The sequence below is a fragment of the Monodelphis domestica genome, chromosome 4, assembly GCF_027887165.1.
Source record: "Monodelphis domestica isolate mMonDom1 chromosome 4, mMonDom1.pri, whole genome shotgun sequence".
Taxonomy (NCBI): domain Eukaryota; kingdom Metazoa; phylum Chordata; class Mammalia; order Didelphimorphia; family Didelphidae; genus Monodelphis; species Monodelphis domestica.
Genome location: NC_077230.1, coordinates 285,231,552 through 285,253,594, shown reverse-complemented (window position 1 = coordinate 285,253,594; position 22,043 = coordinate 285,231,552). Strand labels below are relative to the sequence as shown.

At 34.8% G+C, this 22,043-nt stretch overlaps 1 protein-coding gene across 6 annotated transcripts in view; it reads left to right on the top strand.

The window, feature by feature from the left end:
• OPCML (opioid binding protein/cell adhesion molecule like) overlaps positions 1 to 22,043 on the top strand; it is a 1,618,997-nt gene that overhangs the window by 900,986 nt on the left and 695,968 nt on the right. The window lies entirely within an intron of this gene.

The following is a 22,043-nucleotide window of genomic DNA, read 5'->3' as shown; positions in this document are numbered from 1 at the left end:
GTCATCAGTAGCCTTGGCGGGGGTGGTCTGTTTTTAAGTACCTGCAGTAGTCGAATGTTTCAAATCAATTTCACTTTTTTTTCTTTTTTTTCCTCCTTTGAGTTCCAAGGTAGCCATTATACGATGGTGCAGAGGGAAAGATAGGGATCCCGGAAGGTGAAGGCAGGAGGCAGAGTTGGGAGTACCTGGCCATAATTCATGAAGTATACGTGTGGTCATACTGAAAATGAGCTCCATCATTAGATATCCGCCTCAAGTAAGAGTGCTATTGGTTGATCACCTGCCAATTGGAGTCATGCCATAGCCTTCATGTGCACACCCACAGCCCACTTTGAAGACCATTGAATGCAGAAGTTCTTAATATGTGGTCCATGAATTTGTTTAAAGAGATAAATATGTTTTGGTATAAATAATTTCCTTTGTCATCCTATATATCTTAAATTAAGCATTTAAAAACATTCTGAGAAAGGACTCTTGAGCTTCATCAGACTACTAAAAGGTTCTATCACACACACACACACACACACACACACACACACACACAAATATTAAGAATCCCTGAATTAGGGGTTTCTGAGGAGTTAGTAGTGAGTGAAGAATATGGAAGAGAGGACTAGGATGACATTTAGTTCAATTCAAAATCAACATTAATGCTTACTATTTGATACTGTGAGATGTTCAAGGTGCTAACAATAAAAAAGACAAAAAAGAAAAGTTCCCTCTCCTTGAGAAACTAAAATTTCATTGGAAGGATATAATGTAGACATACAATCATTTAAAGGTAAACAGAAGGAGTGAACACAAATTGAGGAAATTATATTTTAATGGCAGAATACAATTTATACACAAAATTATACAAGGCAAACTGAGGGAGTGAACATAAGATGAGGAACTTGAATTTTACTGGGAAGATATAATATGGACACAATATCAAAGAAGGTAAACTGAGGGAATAAACATCAATTGAGCAACTAGTATTTTCTTGGGGGAATATAATATGGACACAACATCATACCAGATAAACTAAGGGAGTGAGCACTAAGGGCAGGGAGCTGAGAAGGAAGTCTCATGAAAATGGAAGCATCTTATAAGAAGTCAAAGATTTTGAGAGGTAGATATCATTCGAAATAAGGCAGCAAAGGTAAATGGAGTCATAACATGAATATGAATTTTTAAGCAATAAGTCATTGAAGGAAAGTTTCTGAGTTGAAAAGAAGTGGTAAAAAGTAAAAGCAATTAACAAAGTAAAGATATTAATATTAAAACAATAAAGATTTAACTTTGAATAGTACTTTCAATGTGCCACGCACTGTGCTAAATGCTTTACTATTGTTATGTCATTTAATACTCATAACAATCTGGGCAGATAAATGCTATCATTATCCTCATTTTGCAAATGGGAAATCTGAGGTAAAAAGAGATGTGATGACTTCATCAGTGTCACCTAGCTAGTAAGTGTCTCAAGCCTAATTTAAATACTTTCTGACACCAGTCCAGACACTCTATCCATGCCCCTATATCTGGAAGTTTAGTAAATCTATAGTGAAGTAAAAGAAATATGTATAAAAGTAATTGATATTTGGACTCTCACTTTCTCCAGCTCTGAAATGGAATAAAATCTAAATTGTCAAAAAGTTGAACAGATTTATCATTACCATCATCAGCATCACTACTATCACCACCATCATCATCATGGCAGGAAAGATGCTATTGGAACAAAAAGCCCCAATTGCTTTTGAAAAATGATTGGAAGGAAAGGAATAGTTTCATTTCATATCAGTTTTACTTAATTACTTTTTATTATTTCCTGCCTGAGAACATATAACTTGGGAGTAATTTATAAATGACTTCTCAGGCAAAAAAATTTTAATGGTGTTCAGTGAATACCAATACCATAGCTTGTTGTTCTAACTAATCATGGAACAACTTGCTTGTCCCTGTATCTTCCCTTCTGTAATTCAGACAAAATGAAATTCCCTTTATAGCCTGCTTTTCATTACTTCCAAAGCCTGACTTCTCTCTTATATCTGCTCTCTCGTTACATGGCATTTAAAGCATAAACTAGCTTTGCTTTTAAAAGGTTTGTAAACATACAGAGGTGCTCCTGTCTCATCCACTTATATTTTATGCTACTTTCTGAAACCTTGTAAAATAGAGAAGGTCACAAATAGCTTTTTTAGCTCATTCATCCTGTCCTGATTTGTCTATTAACTCAATAGGGCAGAGTCAGCACTGGGGAACTTCTCTGTTCCCCCCTCTCCCCAGCACCTGAGGATGTTTTGCTCTGTCCAGCAAATCCAAGTGAGCACTTTCTCCCTGGCTCTCTCCAGTAATGTGGGGACTCACAGACAGCTTGTATTTGCCCTTTGGACACTTGAATTCAGAAAAGGCTCACCAAAGCTGCTGTGTTGATAGTATTAATAATAAAGCCTCTGAATGGATTGGAGAAGGCACTACTACCTTCTTTCTCTTCCACATTGAGAATCCCAGAAAAATAAAGGGGGCGATTTTATATTAGTGATCATTACCTAATGATCACTCATCAAGCACTTTCCAAGTACCTACCATGTGCCAGACTCTTTGATCAGTTGGTATGCTACTGGCAAGAATAAGACATCTGCTTCCTTCAGGAGTCTTACATTCTCTCTAGGCAACAGCATGTACACATAGAAGTAGATATAAAACAAATTATAAGGATGATATTAGAAATTAGGTCTTGTTATATATTAGTTTAGAGATAAGAAGTGATGAAACTGACTTGAGAAAGAATTGGAGTTTCAAAGAGAGCTGAGTCAAAGTCAGTTTCAAATCTAATGGTTTTTCGGTGACAGTTGGTCTCTGGCAGTTGGCAGAGTTAGAGACTCTCTGAGGGCTTTGAGGAGGTGACATCTTTTCTTCTCTGTCTCTGTATCTGTCTCTGTCTCTCTCTGTCTCGCTGTCTCTTTCTGTCTCTCTCTGTCTCTGTCTCTCTCTGTCTCTCTCTCTGTCTCTCTCTCTGACTCTCTGTCTCTGTCTCTGTCTCTGTCTCTGTCTCTCTGTCTGTCTCTCTCTTTCTCCTGTCTGAGATAGAAGGAAAGGAGGGAAAGACCTGAAGGAGTTTAGTGTCTTCCTTTCCCAACTTGGGAAACACTAGTAACTATCTATAGCTATTTTTAAAGATTGTTTTAACTCTGAAAAGACCAAAGAAAAATCTGATCTTTGGTTTGGACTCTGAGTCTGCTATGGCTCAGTCCTAACTTGATTCTTGTTGAGACTCAACCAGCTAGCCTTTGTTATTTTTATACTATAATTTGAAGGTGAGGTTAAGAATTATAAGGATAATAGTGGTAGTTTATTTGGAATAGTAAAAATTTGGGTTAGTCAGCTCAGGAAGGATTAGTGTAATCTGTGGACATAGGAGAAGCAGTTTCTTGCAGAACCAGGGAGTTTTATTTGGGTGGAGTTAGAATCCCTTAGAGTTAGAAATCCCTTTATCATTACATATTTTCAATAAAATTTATTTTTTATAAGAAGAGTTCCCTTTAGCTTCCTAAAGAGAAGTTCACTTATGAGCCTCACTTCACTTATATAAGCTGAAGATACTTTGTGAGCACAGTAAGCAGAGTATCAAATTCAGTTCATAAATCAATAATCAATCCATTGTTTTATTATTTTCAGTCTCCCAAGTTTTTACAGTTTATACATACAAAACAGGGAATAAAGATTAGCATTATACATTATACAAAGAAACATATTTTATCAATGAAGGCCAGCACCTTCTCTTCAACTTTTCTAGACTCAGAGAATTTTCTAAACCATAGAGAGAGGTAAAAGTGCACCCAGGGGTAACCTAGGCAGCACTTAATAGCCAGATGGTTCTGGTATCAAGGCTGGCTTCTTATCTTCAATACCAAGCTGCCTTATACAAAATAAGGAGAGGATAACTTTTGTGGGGAGGAGGCACTAAGTTAATGGAATCAGAGCCTTATGTAAAAGTAGCTTGAGCTGAGCTTTGAAGGTAGCTAAGAATTCTAAAAGGTAGAAGGTAGAGGTCAGGAGGGTGTACATTACAGGCACCCTTAGGAGCACAAAGATAAAAAATGGAATAATGTATTAGGAACAGCAAGTAGGTCAGTTTTCTAGGAATGTAGAGTGGCCAAAAAAAGGATTAGTAAGAAAATTAAATAAAATTAAAATAAAACCAATTAAAGTTAAAATAAATCAATGATGGTAAACTATTTTCTGATAGTGAGGGAAGGGTTTTAAAGGCCAAACATTGTGGTATGTGAATGTAATTGAAAAATTCTTTACCATGAAGAACAATGAATTTTATGAATAATAGAAACATTGAAGATTTTCCATGGATAGAGTGAAGAAAGGAGGGATAATAAAAGAAAAGCAGAATGATTACAACAATGTAAATGGAGATAACAATTGTAAAACAATAGAAAAAAGGCATAAAAATACAAAGAACAAGCTTGGTCCCAAAAAAAGAGATTTTAAAAGAAGACAGTCCCTCCTAACACACACACACACACATATTCCTTTGAAAAGATGGGAAAGTATATGAATGTTTAACATTGTATGTAAGGTCATATTTTTAAAAATTGTATTAATGCCATTTTGCTGAATAATTTTTCATCTTCACTTTTTACTTTTCTCTTGATTTAATTATTTGTTATAAGGGATGATTATTTGGGTAAAGGGGTCAGGGTGGAATGCAGATTTACCTAGGTAAATATAGGTTATATAAAAGCAAAAAGATATCAATAAAATTATTTTTTTAAATAGTCAAACTAAGGGTATATATTTTATCCTATGGTCGGTAGATAAAAATGTTGGTCAAAGATTTGAACTCAAGAGCTCCTGGAATAGTTTTTAAAATTCCATCTATGTACCTTTTGAGGTATGTAGAATACATAATTATTTCTATTTTATAAACAAGTAACAGAAACATAGGTCATTTGGGCCATGAAGTGGATAGAGTGCCAGGCCTTAATGTCAGGAAGACTAATCTTCCTAAGTTCAAATCTGACTTTAGATAAAAGTCATGCGACCCTGGCCAAGTCACTTAACCCTGTTTGCCTGAGTTTTCTCATCTGTAAAATGAGCTGGAGAAAGACTAACATACCACTACAGTGTCTGTGGCAAGAAAAACTCAGATAGGGTCAAAAAGAATTGGTCACAACTGAAGAATGACTGAAAAATAGAAATATAAAATTTCCATAACTTAGCTAATTGCAGGTTAAGCCAGGACTAGAATTCAGAAAACTCTGCTCCTAGCACCAGACTCTTTCTACTGAAACATTGGCTCCCAATCTTTTCAAGTATGAGAACCTCATTTCACTGAAAAAAATTCAGATAGTCACATAAAAATAGTTGTACTATTGGTATCCTTTGATTGAGAAAATATAAAGAAATACTATGAATTCACTCACACTTTTAGATTTGCATATGCTCATCACAAGACCTATATTTATGTGGAAAAGAGTAATACATACGTGTTCTACATATTATTTATTCAACCTACAGGAGGTGTTTGCTTATTTATATACTGAGACATGTTGCATATTTTTGTTTGATCTAAATAAAAATTGAAATGATGATGAATGCCTGATGCCCATATGGATGTGAGGAGCCTTGACAATGAGTCTGAGTCACTCCTCCTCCTAAGCTGTGGATTCAGGTAGAGAAATAAGTACATCTCCAGTACTTTATCAATGTAAGCATGCCATATTGTAGTGGTACCTCACTTTTCTTCACCTTTGCTGCCAAATAAGAATGACAACACTTAACATATAAAGGTTCACCATGGGCTTTTTATCTCAAGCTTAGGCTCTCCAATAAAAGGCTTTCTACTGTCCAGTTTTGCTACCTGTCAATGGCTGGTATCATAAATGCTGACCATGAATTTTTGGACTGAATTGTCCACATGTCTTCTCCAGGTTGAAGAGACTTATCTTACATTTTGCACATCCATCTCTGCAGAATGTGTCTGCTGCCTCTCACTTAGTGGGGTATATAGATCACTTTTAAAAGGCTGCTGTTGCCTCTTGGCAGGCTGAAAAGTTGACTGTGTGGTTGTATCAGTGCCTGTCAACATTCTCCAGAGTCAGAGAATTACAAATCAAGGTACCACCTGATTCTTGTTGGCTGTTAGTCAACCGTTATTTAGTGAGCACCTTCTTTGTGCCAGGCACCATACTAAGTGCTGGGGATACAAAGAAAGTTAAAGACAGTCCCTACTTGGCTCTTCTCCCGTTGGGACAAACCCTACTAGTCATTTCCTTTTCTCCAAGTGTACTGGAGGAAATTTGGCATCTTGTTTGTGTTCCTGAATTGACATTTTGTAGTTTTAGACCCTTTCCTAACCCTATTTTCCTTGAATATATGTAGAAATATATATACAGAGATATATACATATATATACAAATACAAAATATACAAGATTACAAGATACAAAATATATATTTATATCTATACATAATGAATAAGTAAATAAATGTCAATAGACAAACACATATTGTATACCCACTTCCATATTCTCCTTTTTAAAATCCTTTTCTTCCAACTACTTCTTTCCCAACCGTCTGCCTCCTGTTTCAGGCAAGGAAAGAGAAAAACAGGAACACTCACTCATTCCTAGCCTTTCCAAATATCCCACCGTCGGCACATTTATATTAGATATTGATTTCTGTTTAATAGAATAAGCCAGGAAAAATCACACTCTTTGTTGGCGTTCAAAGGATAAACCATAAAAGCCATTAAGAAGCACTGTAAGCATGAGGATGATTAATGGGACTTTAGGTGCCGTCCACTGACTATTTCCAGATAATGTCTTTGAGAGATCCCATTGCTTCTGGCTGCAGTTCAGAGCTATTTATTTGCAAGGTGAAATTCTGAGTAATGATGCTTCCAGGGCAGCTCTGACTGACAGTGTTAAAGAGACAAAACTGCATGCCCCTGAACTCAGATCTTGAAGTGCTTGCTCCAAGGAGTTGCTAGGATACTTGGAGATCGTGATTTGAAAGACAATATGTCTGCCCTCAGAACGCCTCTCCCCATGTGAGCAACTGAGACTCATCTCCATGAAGACCTGCTGGGTTTTCTGGTTTATAAGGAAGAAGTGTTTGTTAGAAACTATTGATTCTTCCTCTTCTCTGAAACCAGCATGTATTTTCCTTCCAAGCATCGGATTAGTTTACACTAGGATGGTAAGCTTCCTCTGAATGATGCTGCATTAAAAGAGCTTCAGTTGCCCTTGATTTGACAGAAACTTGTTCAAAGAGGACCAACCTGTACTGCACCCCGTATCCCCTTGTATTTTTCTTGCCTTTGTCCCCACTGTGTAGCATAAACCCTCTCTCAGTTCTCCCCATGGCTCTAGGATCTCTTACTACTCACCAAGTTTCAGGTATCCTTTGGGTCCCCATCTATTTGGATCAATAGCTCCAACCTCTCGCCAAACTATACTATTCCAGAACATATGTGATGGAGTATTAAGAACACAAGCCAATTAAACAGAATAGAGAAGTAAAAAAAAACACCCTAGAAATGCAAAAGACAAACTTTTCTAAAGGTTTCCATGGTGACCATAAGGTTGCATCCCAGTTGAAATACCTCTTGTGGCTCAGTTGCCCTCCACGCTTTATTGTGGCTACCCTCCTTTTGTGTAGCTCTTATGAGCTGTATCATGACAGAGCTGCTTCCAACATCTGTTGCTGGGCTTCTTCTCTGATGAGTTAATGACCTCTGCCTCTCAGATTTTTATTTCTTCTACTCTTGGTTATTTCCATCTGTTAGAGCTGCTTTAGTTTGCTGGGGATGATTTTTTCTTCAAAGTGTATGTTCGTGCTCTTTTGTGTGACTGACCTGGCCAAAATAAGCCTAGAGCTAATTGTACATTTTCAGCTCTTTTGTTATTCAAGTTCACAGTCAGTCAGAAAAGAGACCCTGAAGTCAAAATCTTTTTTTTTAAAAAAACAACCTTACTCCCCTCTAAGCAAAAGTTCCCTATGGTCTGCTTGTTATTTAGGTTGAAGTGAAAAAATTCCTTTCATTCCCCATCATGCTTCTGGTCCCCAAAACCAAAACCATGCAAATCATCCTAGACTGTTATTTAGTATCATTGGAATTACTGACCTTGCCCTGCGTGCCACAGCTACATAGATGTCTCTGCATTTCTAACACGTACTAATTCCAGTCCCATTGAAGAACACAAGTTACATAACGGTCTAGACTTCATTCATTGGAGGGATAACATGTTGGATGACAGACCTGGCATCCAAAAAGATCTTCCCAGACAGAAAATGTGTTCTGAATCTAAAAAGATAAAATGTATTAGATGTATATGTCATTGCTTTTACCAGGTTTTAATACCCTAAATGTGCAAGAATGGCATGCAGGAGACATGAATAGAAAATATCAATTTTCAAAGACGTAGGGGTCTTAGTGGACCAATAACTCTGTTCTTTCAGCATTATAGTGAAATGGCCCCAACCCTAACTTTAACCTCATTAACCTTCCTAAGAACAATATTTAATAATAAGAAAGGTGTCTTAGTCATTTCCCCTTTGTTGCACTGTTTTCCCTTTTGGTAGTCACATTTTAAAAGGAACACAGAGAAGCTGGATTGTGTCCAAAGAAGGCCTACTCAGATGGTGGGTGGAATTGAAAGTCTGCCATACAAGACTTGATTGAAGGAATTAGGAGTGTTTAGCCTAGGAAAGAGAAGACATGGAGGACACAACAGTCACTGTTAAATATTTGTAAGCTATCATGTGAAAGCAAAATTTGATTTGTTATTCTTGGGACCAAAAAGCAGGGAAAATTCCAAAGGATAACAGTGACAAATAAACAGATATCGGCACCATGTTAAAAAAAATGCCATAAAATGAGAACTGTCCAAAAGTGAAATAGGTTAGTTTTGATGAGAAGTGAGTTCTCTGTTGCTGGAGACTTTCAAGTACAGACCACAAATTTAGAACTTGAATTCATATTAGAGGTTCTCTAGTCATAGTATTAGAGCATCAATGATGCTCTGAAACCATGTTGTGGGATGTCCCTAAGACAGGGGCTGCCTGCTACAAAGAGAGGCATAAAACAAACAAAAACAAAACAAAATGAATTAAAAGCAAGGGTTTTTTAAATTTTTGTTATTGTCATTTTTTTTTCATTTGTCAGGTGTAATAGAGAGAATTCTTGCATAAAATTACTGCTTCTATCTTTGAGGTTCTGAGATTTTGTGTTTTCTGAGTAATATGATAAGGTGATATAAAGTGATGAGGGCCTATTCTAGGGTAGTGGTCAATTAAATGGGAAACAAGTTCCCAGTCTTGTTGGTGGCAGCTAAATGGTATAATGAATAGAGAACTGGGTCTGGAGTCAGGAAAATCTGAGTTTAAATCTAGCCTCAGATACTTGCTGTGTGATTCTCAGCAAGTCACTTAACCTCTACCTCAGTGCCTCATCTATAAAATGGGGATAATAGAACTTACTGAAATGAGATCATAATTGTAAAATGCTTAGCTTAGTGCCTGGTACATAGTAAGCATTAAATTAGTTATTTATTATATTAACTAATATTATATTATATAATAACTAAGTTAGTTATTATTTCTCATTCAATTGGGATGGCAGTCCTGGACCCACATATATTTATTATTTATCAGGGATTATTAATTTCTATGAAGTGCAGGTCATTGTTCTAGGTATAGAAGAGATAAGACTGAGTCAGTATCTACATAAGACTTAGAATATATATCAAAGCCAGGGCTTTTTAAACTTTTTTTTTTGTATCATTGATGCCTTTGGCAGTCTGGTGAAATTGATGGAATTATTCTTAAAATAATGAAATAAAATACATTCAGATGTAAAGAAAACTCATTATTTAGAAACATAGTTATCAAAATGTTTTTTTTTTTAAATTTGTTAATCTGGACCTCAGGTTAAGAATGCCAGGCTTCTATTGGGGAATGGCTGAACAAATTGTGGTATCTGTTGGTGATGGAATACTATGGTGCTGAAAGGAATAATGAACTGGAGGAATTTGATGAGAACTGGAATAACCTCCAGGAAGTGATGCAGAGTGAAAAGAGCAGAACCAGGAGAACATTGTACACAGAGACTGATACACGGTGGTACAATTGAACGTAATTGACTTCTTTACTAGCAGCAATGCAACAATCCAGGATAATTCTGAGGTACTTAGTAGAAAGAATTCTGTCCACATCAGAGAAAGAACTGTGGGAGCAGAAAGGCAGAAGAAAAACAACTGCTTGATCACATGGGTTGATGGGGATATATTTAGAGATATAGACTCTAAACAATAACTCTATTGGAAATATTAATAATATGGAAATAGGTTTTAAACAATGATACATGTAAAACCCAATGGAATTGCTTTTTGGCTATGGGAGGGGGTAGAGGGAAAGAACATGAAATATGTAACTGTGGAATAATATTTTAAATCAATTAATTAAACAAATAAACTTAAAAAAAAAAGAATGCCAGGACATGACTAATTTGGGTCAATGTTTTTTCTTTAATCACTCTGCTTGAGAGAGCCACATCAACTCAGACTAGCACCCAGTTTTATTTTTGTCACCCACAAATAGGCACAGATCATTGGACCACAACCTTGTGTTTCTGTTCACTCAGGGCCCTGTCTTCCCTGCACCAGTCATACCAAAGAGGGAAGCAAAGACTCATTCTTAAGGGTAAGGTGGGGTAGATGACTCGACACCTTGGTAGTACTCTAATCTCCTTGCTCCCAAGATGTCCATGATCACTACTATGAAAGAATTTCATAGCTTATATAGAAAGTGGCTAGCCATATCACTAACATCAGGAAAGCCCTTTGTCTTGGTGTTATTTAATCACTGTATATATATATATGATTTTATGTGGGGGATTGAAGGGTTGGTTGCTTAATAGATTCTTCATCTGAGGAAATTCATCCAGAGGGTGCAGGTGTTGAAGAGTCCAGAGCAAAATGGGAAAGACAGTTTTTCAGGGGACTTCATGCAACTAAGACAACTATCTACCAAATATAGAACAGAAAAATTTTATCCAACAGCCACTGGAGAAAAAGAAGAAAATGTTAAAAAGAACAGAAACAAAGACATATTAGCATGTTACGTATGTTAACTTGGTAGTAACATAATGTACTACATTACTATTAATGATGTACTAAAGATGTAATATCCATTATATGTAATCATTAGAAAGGATGAGATAAAGACAAAATAATAGTTGATCCTAATAAAGTGAATAGGAAGTCACAGGATTTCATGAGAATGTGAATGACATAGACTTGCATCTTTGAGAAATCTCTTTGGCAACTTTATGTGAAGCACAGAATAGAGAAAGACAAAACCTGAGATGAGACCAATTAGGAAGTTATTTCAAGAGTCCAGGTGAAAGGTGTTGAAAGCTTGAAGTAGTGTGAATAGAAATAAAGGGTCATATTCGAAAGATGTTAAGAAGCTAGAAATGATGAGATTTAGCAAAGAATTGAAAATGAGGGATGAGAGACTAAGCAGAGCTGAAAATTATGCTGAAGTTGTGAGCCTTAGTGACTGGAAGAATGATGGTATCTTTGATGGTGATAGAGAAACTTGGAAAAAGAGTGGGTGGGGGAAGAAATATAATACAATAAGTTTTGCAGTGATCACAATCTATGTATACCTAGGGATGGAGCTCAGGGAGGAGGGAGATGCTTTCCCTTTAGTCACTACCATGGAGAGCAAAGCCCATCAGCCACCTTCCACAGCCCTTTCCTTCAGTGATCTGGGAAGTTGGTAATGGGTTTCTAAGAGAATGTGTAGTTTCCTCAATGAGACCTTGCAGGCCTGCCTATATTGGATGCCTTTGTGCATTAACATCATGCTCCCAAGAGGGTGTTTCCCAGGGTCATAGAGCTAGTAAGTGTTTGAGATTAGATTTGAATTCAGAAAGATGAGTCTTCCTGACAATAGGTCTGACGTTCTATCCACTGTGTCAACTAGCTGTCTCACAATTTTATGAAACCCATAACTGCAAAGAAAGAATACAGTCATAGGGCCAGGAACTGGTAGTGTTAAGAGTGAAGCCTTTAACTCCCACCTTCAACTGTGACTTTGGCCTTAATACAGAGGAAAATGTAAAATTTTATTCACACATATACCAACCTTCCCAACTTTTATCAGCTTGATTTCCTCCCTCGATATTCTCTTATCTCCATTAAGAAGTAAATTCCAAAGCTTCCTTGTCTATCCATAGTTGCCTACTAGAAGCCTAAATATTGGCTGTTTCACTTGTCTGCTCTGATCAGTGGTGACAACTTGCTTTTCTCACAAGACCTGGAGGCAATATAAGGAAGAAGCTTTTCAGAATAATCACATGGCCATCTCCTAGGGTATCCCAGAACAGTGAATGAGAACACATTTTCCCAAATAAGCTACTATGGCTTTAAGGAGGGAGGGAAGTGAGAGCAGGATAAGCTGTTTTCACTCTCCAGTTATTCTTTTGAATACTTTCAGCTCTTATTTGCTCCTAACCCTTCTGAAATGTTTTTCCTCCCAAAGCAATAAAAAATGCAGAATTGACAGAACAGAATAGGGCATAGATTTTCCCCCAGAAGAGCTGAGCTCCAGGACATTTTGTTACTGAAAATAATAATGATAATGATAATAATAGCAAAAAAGAAGAAAAAAACAAACAACTCAACACCCCAATTATGATTGACAAAATGTCATGGAGAGGAAAGTAGTATATAATTGATTGTAGTCATTAAACATAGATTGGGACACAGGAGGACGGACCTGCAATGGAGATGGACGTATCAGTCTTTTCATGGAGAACAAGAAGAAACTTAACCCTCTGCTGCTGTGAAAGTAGGGGCTCCATCCACTGTGACAGAGTAATTATTTACAACTTCATCAGCTGTTCTAAAAATGCCTCAGGACCAAGGAGAACAATTTGTTTTATGCTGAAGATTATTTCTATTTGAGACTTTCCCTCCCTAAACTGATATTCAAAACCAAAATACCAAATACTTTAGTCTTATTTTAGTTTTTCTATCATGCTTAACTATTTTTCCTCTTTCTTGTCTTTCTTTTTTGTTATATCCCTTTTTAGTTATATGTCCTTTCCCCATTTTCATATTTTTTTACTAATAGGTATTCCAAGTTGATTTTTTCATCTTTTATCATCCTGCATTTGCCTTCTCCTGAATCCACTCCATCTCTTTTCATCCTCAGTCTATATAATCATCATTTTTGTCTTTTTCAGATCCCTATCCACAAAAGATATGTCATCCTGACCCACCCTCCACAACTGCCCTGGTCTTGCCATCTTATTTGGTATACTATTCTTGTTATTCTTTCCCCATTATCTTCTCATTTGTTTCAGCCTTTTAGCCCTGATGCCCCCACTTAAGTCTACAAGAAGCTCTTTTGTCATCATTTTCATTCCCAACAAGACCTCTAATTAGTAAACTTTCCCAATGGAGGTCTGTAAGATAAAGTGGTAATTGCACTGAATTATTCTGCATGTTAACCATTTTAAATTTGATCTATTGCTCTTTTTGGTTCACTTCAACAAGCCATTGATGTTTTCAGTCTCTTCAAGATATATTTTGGACTAGGGGTAAATTGCAACAATCTAGACAGATACACCAAATAAGACACTGCCTAGTGTCTCCCTAGTGACTAACACATAGTGAGCACTTAATAAATATTTACAGAACATTTTGAACCTTAGAAGGGGGAACAAGGTGAAATCATATTAAGGAAAATATGAAGTAAAATGATCATTTTCCCTTCTTTTCTCTCCCAGGTTGTAGAAATGACTCAAACTGATTTATATGAAAGGAAACAGGTTAAATGATTTGGTTCCAGATATCTACATTTAAAATCACTTAATTGATTGGAAAATACCATCCTAATTTGAAATTCCTTTGTTTCTCAATCAAAAATTAACAAGGAGTGAAAACACTCTATATTATATTTAACTAATTGTGGGACTCACAAAATGGCAGTCTTACAGTCCAAAATGCATGGTAATTCAAGGAAGAATTTTTTATTCTTTTTACCACTATCCAAAAAAAAAATAGTACCTTACTCTTTCTTGGAGGAGGGTGCCAAAATAGCTCTCAGATCTTGTGTGTGTGTGTGTGTGTGTGTGTGTGTGTGTGTGTGTGTGTGTGTGTGTGTGTGTGTGTAGTTTGGATATATGTTTGTGGGGGGAGATGTATAAGAGAGGGACAGAGATAGAGACAAAGAGAGAAGACAAAAAGATTATCATGTAAAGGTTGGCTTTTCTTGGAAATGCCTGATCTTGTGGGTAATATGTGGAGTTTGGAGTGACATCCTTCTTTTCATGTCTTGTGTATAATTTAATTGTCTGGTAGTGCTGCCAGCCACAGGATTTCCCAGGCATCCAAACTCTTCCTGAAACAGAGGATCTTTCAGTGTAATTCAGAATAATGAAAGAATAGGCAAAGAACAGAGTTCAAGTAGGGAGGAAGGAATGAAAGGAGGCAGGTGGTGGTAAAAGGAGGAGAAAAGCCATCAATGTCCTTGTTTCATTTCTATTTGAAAAGTCAATTGTTGGTAGAATCCATAAAATGTTGACAATGACTGAAGTAAAATAGGAGATTACAATTGCATAGAAGAAACCCCAGGGCCACAGTTCATTTCTTACCTTCTAGGTGGTAATAACTCTATGTAGCATATGTTTCAAGCTTTAAGTAGTAGCCTACCTCTCCCTGTCTCAGCCTTTCACTGCTTTTTCAGAGTCTTATCATAAATTACATGGTGTGTCAGTTATCTTATGCCTACAATGTCCTCTTGGGGTCTTGCTGGGTTTTGACTCACAATCTCCCATTTTCTGCTGAGATTTTTCTAGTATTTGTCCTACTGGTTTCTCTCCTCCTCTCATTGTTTTTTGGGCATTTATTAATAGTGATTCTTATTCCTATGGTACTTTATATTTTTAGATGTGATGATAAAGTAATGTGGAAGGAAAACTGGCCAACATGTCTGAATCTAGGGTTCTAATATCAGCTTTAGGATTTCCTTAAAGTGACTTTGGACACCCCACATGCCCTGGAAACCTCATTTTACTCAGATGTACGTTAAGGACTATAACAGCCCTGAGCCTATTTCAGAGTTTGGTTAAAATAGTACAAATAAAATAATATTGGAAAAACTATAAAGTGCTAAGAAAATGTAAGGTACTTGCTATTTTTGTAATTACGTTAACTAAACCTAGAAGAATTTATACATGAAAGGGAATATTGCCCTTTGCAGAGTTGGGACATATTGTGAAGGAACATACTTTTCCCAAAAGTGTTTCTATTGCTCAAATAAATTTTTTAATTACCTTCAGAATCTTCTCTCTGCAATGGTGACTAATCTTCATCCCTTTAGGACTTTGAGTAGGAGCTTAATAAATGCTTGTTGAATTTAATTTAATTGACTATGGCTTTGATGTTCTGAAATAGCCCTAAGACATTGGTATCCAAATGTGGTGAATAAAATGTACAATTAAACAAGGGTAATCCTGACTCTGGTCAGATATCATTTGTGAATATGAAGTATGAAGATTAATTTTCTGATGAATCTCCTGAACTGGTTTTGAAAGCAGTTTTAAGAAGCAGGAACTCTAGGAATTCTTTAAGCACTGGACTAACTCCCAACTTTTTCTTGGTTTCTCTAAGACTAACTTCTTGAAATTTGGTGGACTTTGTATTCATCCACAGAAAACAAACAAACATATAAGACTCCACCAGAGGACAATAAGGTAAAATCAAAACCATTAAATAAAATGTCATGAGAAGTAAACAGCAATTGAACATCTTCCCCAGGACCTGTGGCATACTTTTCCACAAACACAGCATCCTTAAAAAGAGTAGCCTTACCAAGGGAATATATGTGGGAAATCTCAAATAGAGGGAATATAGGAGGCCTGGGAACATAGGTAAAGCTAGAAGTCTGATGTTCATCTTATCCGGTGATATCATCCTATTACTTCTCCTGGTCTGTCCCTGACTGGTTCTGTTTGGAATATGATGTCCAAATATTTTTTTTCTCCTATTAGTGTCACATGACCGTGATTAGACACTTCCTGATTCCCATGGCCACTGTTAGCCAAAACCAAAGGGAGGGTTTCACTGGACATAAGTTCTAATTAACTTAAGGCTAGAAATACCTTGCAACTTCTATTATATGTCTGGTTCCCAAAGTGTACTCCTTTGTAAATGTTTTAGAGACTTTGCTTTCAAGAAAGAACTAAGAACTGTCAGTCCTGAGGCACATGTTTTCTCAAATCCAAGATTCTTTTTGGTCTCTCATGAAGATGAATGGGAAAGAAGAAAGACAAAGTAGCAAAAGTCCCTAGAAGGACTCAGTTCAAGGCAATGAGCAACAAATACATTATTTGTATCAAATTTGTACTTCTATTATATCTTCTAAAAGTTTTCTAAAGTCCTCTATTATGTACCTGCATATTTTTTCTGGGTAACTCCTTGGAAGAGAACAATGTTTGTTAAAATGTATAAGTAATGCTATTTGGAGACCCTTAAAAATAAACAAAGTTCCAGAAGCCAATCATAATCTCAGGATATTTTAAACCATACTGAAGGAATAAAAATATAAGAATATTTCTGTACCACAAAAATATAATTAAATTAACCAGAAATATAGCAGAGAAGTTATTTATTGTGAATATGAAAGATAACTTGCTATCTAAAATACAGAAGAAACTGTTAAGCCTCAATGGTAATTCCCAATCCAAAATGAATAAATTTCCAAAAGCATATGAACAGAAATTTCTGAAAGAAGAAACACAATAGATTAATAGGTACTCAGAATGGCTCAACTTTATTAATAATAAAAACATTGCAAAAATACTCTCCCCCTACAAAACTGGCAAATATAACTTAAAAATGAAATTTAATGCTGGTGGTATTGTGAAGAACAAGTAAGTACACACTCATTGCTGGTGGAATGATAAACCTCAAACCATAAAATCATTTTGTAAAGAAATTAAGCAGTATGCATTAAATAAAAAATGCTCAATAATATCATTGTTGGGTATATATCCTGAAAATGTTTTAAAATATAAAGAAGCAAGTTCTTTTTATTCAAATATTTTTCACAGAAACAGTCTATACAAACCCTATTCTCTCTCTCTCCAAATATGAAGAAACCCAAATGCATAATAGGAGTATGGTTAAATAAATTATGGCACTATAATATAATTATTATAATTTAATTAAAATCCAAAAGTATGAAGAACACAAATAAATCTAAATATTTCTTTATCAATTAATTCAGAATGTAAAAAAGAAGAATTAGTATGACGCATATAAGAATGGTACATATAAATCTTACCATCACATTGAGAAAAGTGAATGGGAATGAATAGAGAAAGAAAGAGTACTTAGAGAAATTGACTTTAAAATGCTATGATACTTTACATGTTGGAATGAATTAATTTAAATGCAAATTATTATTAAACAATGTTAGTTGCTTTTTGATATTCAATGCTACCTTCTTAATAAGTTACTTTTCAGGAAAAATTTAAAAGCCATTTTGGTTTTAAACTAGTAAGTGCTCCAGATTTATTTTTCATCTCTGTTAATACTTTAAAACTCTGCTCTCCTATTTACTATTGATCATCACAACCTTAGGCAAGTTAATTCATTATTATAAGCCTCAGTAATCTCATATGTAGAATGAGGAAAATTGGATTATATGATCACTTAGGTCTCTTCCATATTCTCTGATAACAACTATATAAAAAGTTGCTATTATGTGCAAGATGGCATGAGAGATATATTGACAGATTAAAAAGAATCATAAATAGTCTTGTTCTTCAAGGGATTTGTGTCTTAATTGAGGAAATAACATCTATATATGAAAAGATAGCTATAAATTAAAGGTATTAAATGATAGATTCCACATGGGTGATATCTATAATTGATACTAAAAAACCTCAAATGAATGGGAAAATATTTCCAGTTAGGATGAGAGAAAGATTTAGGGAGGAAGGGAATTATATGATCTGAGCCTTGAAGGATGGGGAGAATTTCATTAGGGTGAAGAAAACAGTGATAATGTTGTGAGCAAATGTCAGGAGAGAGGAAAGAAATTCATGTTCAAGTAAAGTTGAAAAAAAAAACATCAGGTTTGAAATCAGAAGACTTGAGTTTGGATCCTAGATTTGATCCTTACCACTTATGTGACTTTGGGCAAGTTATTTAATAGTTCTGCGCCTAATGGGTTCCCTATCTGTTGGCTCCTTTTTGGCTCTAGATTCTGTCTTCTAGAATGATGGTGTCAAATTCAAGTAAAACAGGGTCCACTAACCCATACATAAGAATCTCTGGGGGTTGAATATTGACTTAGTTTTAAAATGTATTGTTATTTATTTTTTAAAATTTTGGTAAATATTTCCCAATTATATTAATTTTGTTCAGAACCCCCACCAGGATATGTTGTAACATGACATGTGAAGGACTCTATGAGGGCCATATCTTTCATATTTCTATTCTAGAGGATAATTCTTAAACCAGTTTGGCAAAAATAAAGATTTGCCAAGTAATGTATTAGGCATTAGGATCAAATTGTAGCAAGTTTTTCATCTGAACATATAGAGTTTAGACATTATCTTGTAGCCATTAGGAAACCATTGATGGTTCATCAAGGACTTCACATTATAAAATTAGTGTTTTATGAAAATTCATCTGGCCGTGAGGTTGGAAGATGCCTTGAAAGGGAGAGAGGCTATATGTAGGCAGGGAAACAATTTAAGAAGTCAGTAATCCAAGTATCAGGTAATAAGTATTTAGGATTAAGGCTAGAAGCAATGGGTGATGTGAACAGACAAGTATAAACCATATACTGAAAAAAATTGCCATCTTGTCATCTTCCAAGTCTCAAATATCTAATATATTTGTAAGTAATTTAATTTGATTAAATAGAATAGTAAAAGCAGAATAATTCCTTGTCTGTCATGTCAACTATATATTCCATTTGATTCCCAGCCACAGATCCTTCCAAAGGTACAAATTCTATGTAGCATGGAACCTATCCCTTTTTCATTTCTCTAACAGATAAACTTGGGGAAAAGGAGATAATTTGGAAAATTGGTGCACAGAATTATCACGTCCCATTAAAAGGAGTTGGGGAAATGTAACTATCTCCTAGTAATTTTTTAATCCAAGAGCTCACCTTTTTCATGATTATTTTTTAAAGCAGCTCCTAGTTTAATCTATTAGTGCTTTTGTTTTGCTTTCAATATTGTTGATTTCTTTAATTTTCAGAATATCTATTTTAGTGTTTTGTTCAGGGATTTTGATTTGTTCTTTCTTTAAAACAGCTTGCCTAATTGATTGATCTTTTATAACTCTCTTTCATTGATAAAGTGTTTAGAAATAAATATTTCCCTTCAAGGATTGCTTTAGATTCATCTGATAAGTTCTGGTATTCTATCTTGTAGTTATCATTTTCTTTGATGAATTTTTCTCTTTTTTCTGTTTTGTTCTATGACATATCAATTCTAGAATTAAATTATTTAATCTCCAATTAATTTTAATACCTTCTTCAAAGGGCCTTTATTGAATAAAATTTTCATGCATTCTAGTAAGTAAAGGATATGTTTAATATTTCTGTTTTTCTTCTTTTGTTTGTGAGGATTTTATGCCCTAATAATTATCAATATTTAGGTGTCAAACTCAACTGGAATATATGTAAATTCATTTTTGTTCCTCTTCAGTAATCACAAGGGAACTATAATATCTAATATTTATAAAGTTCTATTTGGGGTCCTAATGTTTTTTTTTTTAATTTTTTTTGTTAGATTTGTCTAGGTATGAAAGGGTTACATTGATGTACCCAACTAGATAATTAGAATTTACTATATTTCTCTAAAATGTGGTTATCTCTACCCTTTAGTATTAAGATATTATGTCATTTGGTAAATATTTGATACTTAAAATCTATTTTGTATGCTGGCTGTTTACAATCTTTTTCCTTTCATTTGGAAGTAGTAGATTTTGACTGTGATGTTCCTGGGAGTTTGCATTGTAGTTTTGTTCATAAGGTGACTAGTGGATGATTTTTATTTTAATTTTGTTCTTTGGTTTTAATTAATCTGAGAGTTTGCATTTGTAGTTTTTTTAATTTAAAAATTATAGTTTTAAATTCTGTTCCTCCCTATAGTCCCTTCCTTAGCTCTGGAGAAGGCAAAAATTGTGCTATATTATTAGATATATGAAATAAATATGCAAAATATATTTTCATGTTAATCATGTTGTTAAATACCCTAACAAAAACAGAAGTAAGTAAAATAAAATGAAAGAAAATATGCTTCTTCAATCTGCACTCAGAGTTCATGAGTTTTCTCACTAGAGGTAGATAACATTTTCTATCATTATCTCTATGGAAATACTGTGGATTATTGTTTTGGTTAGAGTTGCAAAGTCTTTCCCACTTAACTGTCATTACAATATTGCTGTTGTGGTGTACAGTGTTCTACTACTTCTGCTTGCTTTACTTTGAATTAGGTCATATATGTCTTCCCAGGTTTTCCAAAGACATACTGTTTTTCATTTTTTTTAATAGCACAATAGCATTACATCATAATATTGATTGTCACAAGAGTGTTATGCCAAAATTTGTTCAATCAATTGACAGGCATTCCATTGTTTTCAAATTCTTCACCTCACAAAAAGAACTACTATAAATATTTTTTGGATATATGAATTCTTTTCCTTTTTCTTTGCTCTCTCTGGTATACAGACCTAGTAGTGCTAATTATTGGGCCAAAGGGTATGTACAGTTTAATAGCTCATTGGACATAGTTTTAAGTTGTTTTTCAGAGTAGTTAGACTAGCTCACAGCTCTACCATCAGTGAACCAATTTACCTATTTTTTTTTACATCCCTTCCAGTGTCTGTCATTTTTCTTTTCTGTTATTTCAGTTAATCTAATAGGCATGAGGTAGTACCTCAGAGTTGTTCTAATTTCCATTTCTCTAATTATCAGTGACATATGGCATTTTTTAATATAACTATTGATAGCTTTCATTTCTTCTTCTGATCATTGACTGTTCATGTTCTTTGTCTACTTCTGAATTGGGGAATGGATTTCTTTCTATAATTTTGGATAAATTCCCTATATCTTTGAGAAATGTGGTTTTTATCAGAGAAATTTGTAAAACGAATTCCCCAGTTTTCTGCTTTCTTATTTTAGCTGCATTGGTTTTGTTTATGTAAAATCTTTTTAATTTAATATAATCAAAATTGGACATTTTTACCTTCTTTAATTCACTCTATTTTGGTTATGAACTCTTCCTTTATGCATAGGTCTGGTAAGTAACTTTTTTCTATGCTCCTCTTGTTTATTATATCACCCTATATACCTAAATCATGTACCTATTTCAAGCTTACCTCAGTATATGGTATGAGATGTTGGTCTATGCCTAGTTTCTATCACATTGCTTTCTAATTCACCCAGAAGTTTTTTGCCAAATAGTGAGTTCTTACTCCAATAGCTGCCATCTTTGGGTTTCTCAAAAAATAGTTTACTGTGGTCATTTACTTCTGTATATTGTAGTTCTAATCTATTCCATTGACCAACCATTTTTTTTTATCCAGTAACTGTTTTGGTGAGTACTCCTTTTTTAATGTCGTTTGAGATCTGATACTTTAAAGCCACATTCCTTCACCTCTTTTTGCACTGATTCACTTAATATTCTTGACATGTTTTAGGGGAGGGAATTTTCTATATTCTTCCCATTTCTTGTGCCCCTTCTCCTAATACATCCCTTTTTCTTGCCATTCTATTTTTTGTTTTAGAGATCATTTCAACATGCTATATTCATACTCATACTCTCAATGTAGACTCCTTCTAACTGTTCCAATAGTGATACAGTTCTTAGGAGTTATATCTATCATCTTTCCATATAGGAATATAAACAGTTTATCCTAATTAAGTTGATTAGAATTTTCCTTTCATGTTTACCTTTTTTAGGATACTGTTGAGTCTTATGTTTGAATGTCATATTTTCTATTC